Source organism: Lygodium microphyllum, chromosome 10 (assembly GCF_053477565.2).
Source record: "Lygodium microphyllum isolate KBCC chromosome 10, Lygodium_microphyllum_v1.1.10, whole genome shotgun sequence".
Taxonomy (NCBI): Eukaryota; Viridiplantae; Streptophyta; class Polypodiopsida; order Schizaeales; family Lygodiaceae; genus Lygodium; species Lygodium microphyllum.
The window spans coordinates 79,433,716-79,440,432 of record NC_141144.1 but is presented as its reverse complement, the minus strand read 5'-3'; positions in this window follow the sequence as shown (position 1 = coordinate 79,440,432).

Below are 6,717 nucleotides of genomic sequence, written 5' to 3'. Positions count from 1 at the left end.
GTGGAGAGTGTTGGCAGGTCAGCTTCCCCATGGCTAACCAAGCACTACTTCTCTTGCACTCTCTTTGCAAAGAGTATATATTTATGGCCCTAAATGTGGATCATGGAGCTTGTAAGGAGCTGCTCCAAGATGCTTTGGGTACCAGAGTGGACTAGGGTAGCACTCCATGGAAGGTTGACAAAGTTGGTGAGTTGCAAGGAGTTAGGGCATTGGCAAGAGCTTGAGGGTTGGTGGTGAAACTTCCTCAGTGTGGTGAGTTGGAAGGACACCATAGTAGGGAGATGGAAGAAGAGCAAGACACAGTGAAAGCAAGAGAAATGAAAGTAGGTTTACACACAAGTGTTGGAGAAATAAGGGTGTTGAAGAGGAGAATCTTTCTTAAAAGACCATGTGATTAATGTGAAAGGACTGTGGCCACTGTGGCCAATGCATGTGTGCTATGTTAGCAAAATGGGCCATAACCAAACATGATTAGAATGGGTTTTTTGAGATACCATGGTGTCATCAGGGGGTATGAGCTAATGAGTGGGCTTCATAAATGAGCAGCATATTAGCAAGAGTAGTGACTTTTGACCTCCATTCGATCTACAAGTGAGCAATAAGTGGGAAAACAAATTCAAAATTCGAATGGTAAGGGAATCTAGTGTGGTAGGGAATGGGCATTGAAAGCCTTCAACATAATAGTGATGTAGTTAGAATCCATTATCAGCCTTTGGCAATAGCTTACCCTCTAAATCAGTCAGATGGAACAAGTTAGTGTTGAAATCATGAAAGACCTAGAAAAAATTGCTCCATCAAAACTTTGTTGAGATATCGAGCTCCACTCGTGATATGCCAGGGTGACCGTTGTGCATTTATGTCACCGACTTGTTAGCTATAGATGTGGTTGGTACACCGCCCATGAATAATAGCTAGATGACAGCTATCCTTATCTACTCTAGTTCGTGGCTCAGTTAGTATGCCACCTTAGTTAGTTGAGTTTGGTTTGAGACCTATATATAGGGTTCTTCTATTTCTCTATACTAGAGTTCTTTTTGGCTTATACAACTAAGAAGAGAAAAACTGTTTTCAGCCTCCACCTTTGTGTGTATTCCCCCATTGTGTAAGTGAGAAAGCTACAAGTGAGACTCCTTCCTTCTCTCCCACAATCTTGACATGGTATTAGAGCCTGGTTTGTGGTAAGGATCTCAAGAAAGTAAACCAAGTTCGTGGTGTTCTGGTAAGAGGACTAGTGTTGCTTTATTTTTTCAAGTTTGGGAGCAAGTCTCTGCAGGTAGCACAGCCGAAAGTGCAAGAGTGCATTGTCTCAGATTGAGACACCTTTCGCGGTGTAGCAAGAGGGCGATATATGCTGCGGGAGTGGGCTTTAGTCCTGGGTTGCCTTGTTTTTTTGATTCGAGGCCATTTCGAGGCCTGTTTTGGAGGCGGAAGTTTTCCGCACGCACTCAGAAAAAGGCCCTATTTTTCGCTATGCAACCACTATTCTACAGGTCGGTGCAAAGTTACTGTAGAAATTACATCATATGCCTGTGCAACGAGACATTGGGAGTTACAGAATCATCCTTGTTGCCTGTTGATGCAAATCGTCACTAGGAAGTGACTGTGTGGTTAAATACCACTTTCGTCAGTTTTGCAAATTTGCCCTTGTGAGGTTGAAGCTGTGTTTTTTGCAGTGAGAGAATTTTTTGTAGTGTTCTGTAATGGCATTTGATTCTCTTTCACAGATTGTCACTGAAAATCTTGACAAGAACAACTTCCAAGCATGGAAGTTTAGAATAATGAATTTCCTTATGGGAAAAGGATATTGGGAATTCGTTGCAGGAAATGAAGAAGAACCAGTTCTTCCTGATGTTCCCAATCAACAGCAAATGCAGGCATTTAAAGGATGGCATGAGAAAGCCAGAAAAGTTATGTACTGTCTGTTTATCAGTATTTCAGACTCTATGATTTTGCATATTCAGGATGCAAGTACGCCAAAGGAGGCATGGGATACTCTGTAAAAAATGTATAGCACAAATATGCAAGCTAGGAAAATGCAGCTCAAGCAAGAGTTACACAATGTGCAAAGAGAAAGTATGAGCATCAATGACTACCACATGAAGGTGAAGAAGATTGCAGATGCACTTGCTTCCATTGGGTTGCCAGTGGAAGATGATGATTTAGTTTCTGTGACCTTGAATGGTCTAGGAAAGGATTATGCACAGTTCCAAACATCCATTTCCGTCCATGAAAGATTTCCTGATTTTGAGGAGTTGATTGCTCTTCTAATTTCTGAGGAGCAAAGAAATGGTGGTGCATCTTCTTCAGGAGGAACTTCAAAAGAAGCTGTCTTCTACTCAAATGCTGGAAGAGGTAGAGACAGAGGTAGAGGAGGCCGATTTGGAGGCCATGGTAAAAATCAGAATATGCAGCAAACTTAAGAAAACCAGTCCTATGGAGGAGGACGTGGTAACTCTAGAGGCAGGGGGAGCCAAAGAGGTCGTGGTGGATGGCAAAGAGGCCAAAATGCAAATAGCAATGTTGAATGCTACTACTGTGGTAAAATGGGTCATATGGCTAAAGACTGCTATAAAAAGCAGAATGGCATCATGAATGGAAAATTGCAACAAGGGAATTATGCATCTTCTAGTAGACAGGGTGATGACAGAAATGAGCATTTGTTTATGGCGCAGCACATGACCAATTCTGTGACAAGTGCAGAAGAAAGCAACTATGTATGGTGTGTTGACTCAGGTGTATCAAACCACATGATAGGTCATGCAGAATGGATGGAGGATGCAAGGAAAATGGAAAAACAAGGATTTATGGAGACTGGTGATGATACTGCACATCCTATTGTGCAGATTGGAAAAATTCCTTTGTCTATGCAGGATGGGAAAAAGAAATACCTGTCCGATGTATTTCATGTCCCGAATATCACCAAGAATCTGGTTTTTGTTGGTCAAATGGTTGAGCAGGGCTTGCAGGTCAGATTTAATCCTCATGGATGCTTTGTTGAGGATATGAAAAATAAAGGTCGCTTGATAGCAAAAGGAAAGAAGAAGGGCAGAATGTTTACGTTGGATGCAGACATGTCTGAATTGAGTGCAGCAATGTTTGCACATGGGACCGGTGTAGTTGCAGATATTGATATCTGGCATAAACTCATTGGTCATATTAATGTACATCGACTTAAATCAATGCAGGCCCAATAAATTGTTGCAAGATTGCCTAAATTCAAGGTTGCAGAAATGCATAAGGTATGTGAAGCCTGTCAATTTGGAAAACAGGCAAGGAAACCATTTCCTAGACATGTTCAAGAGAGTAAGAAGCCATTGGAATTAATCCACTCTGATGTGTGGACTACTAAAGCTATATCTATTGGAGTCTGTCATTATTTTGTCACTTTTATTGACGACTATAGCAGAAAAGTTTAGGTGTATTTTATGAAAAAGAAAAGTGAAGTTTTTGGGCATTTCAAAACTCTTAAAGCTATGGTTGAAAAAGAAACAGGCCTGCAAATAAAATGCCTAAGGTTAGATGGAGGGGAAGTATACCCCTCAAATGAGTTTGCAAGGTTCTTGTAGGAGCATGGCATAAAGCAACAATATTCATGTAGTCATACCCCATAGCAAAATGGAATTGCAGAAAGAAAAAATAGGCATATTGGAGAGGTATCTCGTGCCATGCTCAATGAAAAAGACCTGCCAGATTTTTATTGGGTTGAATCAGTTGCTACAACAGTCTACATAATGAACAAGACTCCCACTGTAGCAATACATGGCATGACTCCAGAGGAGAGGTATACTGGTAGGAAACTAGATATTTCTCATTTGAAAATTTTTGGTGGCATTGCCTATGTTCATGTGCCAGATGAGTTGAGATCCAAGTTAGATCCAAAAGCTGAGAAGTGCATCTTTATTGGTTACTCTCTGCAGAGCAGAAAGGGTATAGATGCTATAACCCTTCTACTCGTAAGTTTATAGTGAGTAGAGATGTTGTTTTTTATGAGATAGATGCGCAAAATGGTAATGCTACACAGAATTCACACTAGTAGCCACAAGATATTAGTGGACCTGGAGTGTCCTCTAGCGTTGGTTCACATTCTTCGCCATGGACAGGCAGATTGAGATCAGGAGAATCTCCTCAAAGCAATGTATATAGTGGTATGCAGGTATCACAAAAAGGAAAAGAGAAGGTAGATCAGCCCATGTTTGATGTGAATGTAGGTCACTCTTATGTGGATGGTGAATCCAGTGGCTCAGAACATAGCATTGATGATGAGTTGGGTATTCCTTTTGTTGTTACACCTGGAGTAAGGAAGAGCAGGGATGTTTTGAGAGCACCTGGAAGTGAGCCTACTTTGCGCAGGTCTACCAGAGCTAGGTATCCTGTGGATAGGCTGAAATATGATGGATTTACAGCCATTCACTATGCCTATATAGTCAAATTGATAGAGGAACCAAAACCCACTTCTTTTGAGCAAGCCATGGGAAAAGAAAAATGGGAGAAAGCCATGGATGAAGAAATGGATTCCTTGGAAGCAAATGGTACATGGGAATTGGTACCTTTGCCTAAAGATAAGAATGCAATTGGTTGTAAGTGGGTTTATAAGATGAAGCACGATGCAGATGGTTTTGTGAACAGATACAAGGCAAGATTAGTAGTCAAGGGTTATGCACAAACATATGGCATTGATTATGAAGAAACATTCAGTCCAATTGCAAGGATGGCAACTGTAAGAGCAGTCATTGCTATGGCTACATCAAAGGGATGGTATTTATATCATATGGATGTAAAGAATGCCTTCTTGCATGGTGATTTGCAAGAAGAGGTCTATATGGAGCAACCACCAGATTATGTGCATACTATTCATCCTGAGTTTGTTTGCAGGTTGAAGAAAGCCTTGTATGGCTTGAAGCAAGCACCTAGAGCATGGCCTGACAAGATAGGACAATATATTGTCACTATTGGCTTTTAGATTTCCAAGGCAGATTTCTCACTTTATGTGAGAAAAACAGAGAAAGGTATTATGTTGCTTGTCATTTATGTTGATGATTTGATTATCACAGGTGATAGTGATGAAGATATACTTCATGTGAAAATGCTATTGAAGCAGAAGTTTGAGATGAAGGATTTCGGAGAGCTGTGCTATTTCTTGGGCATTGAGGTGATTAGATCACCAAGTGGGATATGGCTCTTGCAGAGGCAGTATGGATTGAACATGTTGTCCAAATATGGGATGACAGGCTGTAAGCCTATTTTAGTTCCTTTGGAGCAGAATGTGAAGTTGAGTGCAGATGCAGGTGAGCTTCTGGAAGACCCTACTATGTACAGACGCATAGTAGGAAGTTTGATTTATATGACTATTACCAGGCCAGATTTGAGCTATGCTGTTGGATTGGTAAGTCAGTTTATGCAGGCTCCAATGAAACCGCATTTGGATGCGGTTAGATGCATACTCAGGTATGTGAAGTCCACATTGCAGTATGGACTATTTTATGAGACTAGATACAGTTGCATGGATACATTGCTGTTGATTGGGCTGGTAGTATTTCTGATAGACGATCTACCAGTGGTGGATATGTGTTCTCTTTTGGGAGTGCTGCAATCACTTGGAGCAGTAAGAAACAATCTACAGTTGCCTTGTCGAGCACAGAGGCTGAGTACACGGGTGCAGCAATGGCTGCATGCGAGGTAGCTTGGTTGCATAAGCTACTTTATGATATGCATCAGCCTACAGATGGGCCAGTTGTCATTTATTGTGACAACATGAGTAGTATACACTTGGCAAATAACCCAGTCTATCATGCTAGAACAAAGCACATTGAGGTGCATTATCACTATGTGCGGGAGAGTGTTTTACTAGGTCTTATTGATCTAGTTTATGTTAGCACAAAGGATCAGGTAGCTGACATATTTACGAAGGCATTGGACGCAGAGAAGCTGCGCAAGTTCAGAGACCTACTTGGTGTGCAGGAATTGGGATTGAGCTCGAGGGGGAGTGTTGAGATATTGAGCTCCACTCGTGATATGCCAGGGTGACCGTTGTGCATGTCACCAACTTGTTAGCTACAGATGCGGTTGGTACACCGCCCATGAATAATATCTAGATGACAGCTATCCTTATCTACTCTAGTTCGTGGCTCAGTTAGTATGCCATCTTAGTTAGTTGAGTTTGGTTTGAGACCCATATATAGGGTTCTTCTATTTCTCTATACTAGAGTTCTTGTTGGCTTACACAACTAAGAAGAGAAAAACTGTTTTCAGCCTCCATCTTTGTGTGTATTCCCCCACTGTGTAAGTGAGAAAGCTACAAGTGAGACTCCTTCCTTCTCTCCCACAATCTTGACAAACTTGAGCTTACCTTAAAGATTACCCATTTGAATCTTAAAGACTAGGATGAGTTGGCCTTTTTGGAATAATAGTTTATTGGATTGTCCATCCACTTGGTGCTTTTACTAGGCTTGAACTTTGAATCAAATATAGGTGTTGTGGATCTGGTCTATTTCTAGTTGGGCGATGGCTTCCATCTAGAATGAAAGCGATTCCACTAGGATGAGTCGATCTTATATTAGGAGTCAAAAACTTGGTACTACATACTCCAAGGGTGTAATGGCTTCCAGATCAAATGCTAATTTGCATGGAGTCATGTTGGTAGCGATGTTGAAGGAAGTCCGAAAGGCCCATAGTGCTACATAGAGCTTAGTATCCCAATCTTTTTTGTTATGATCTGCC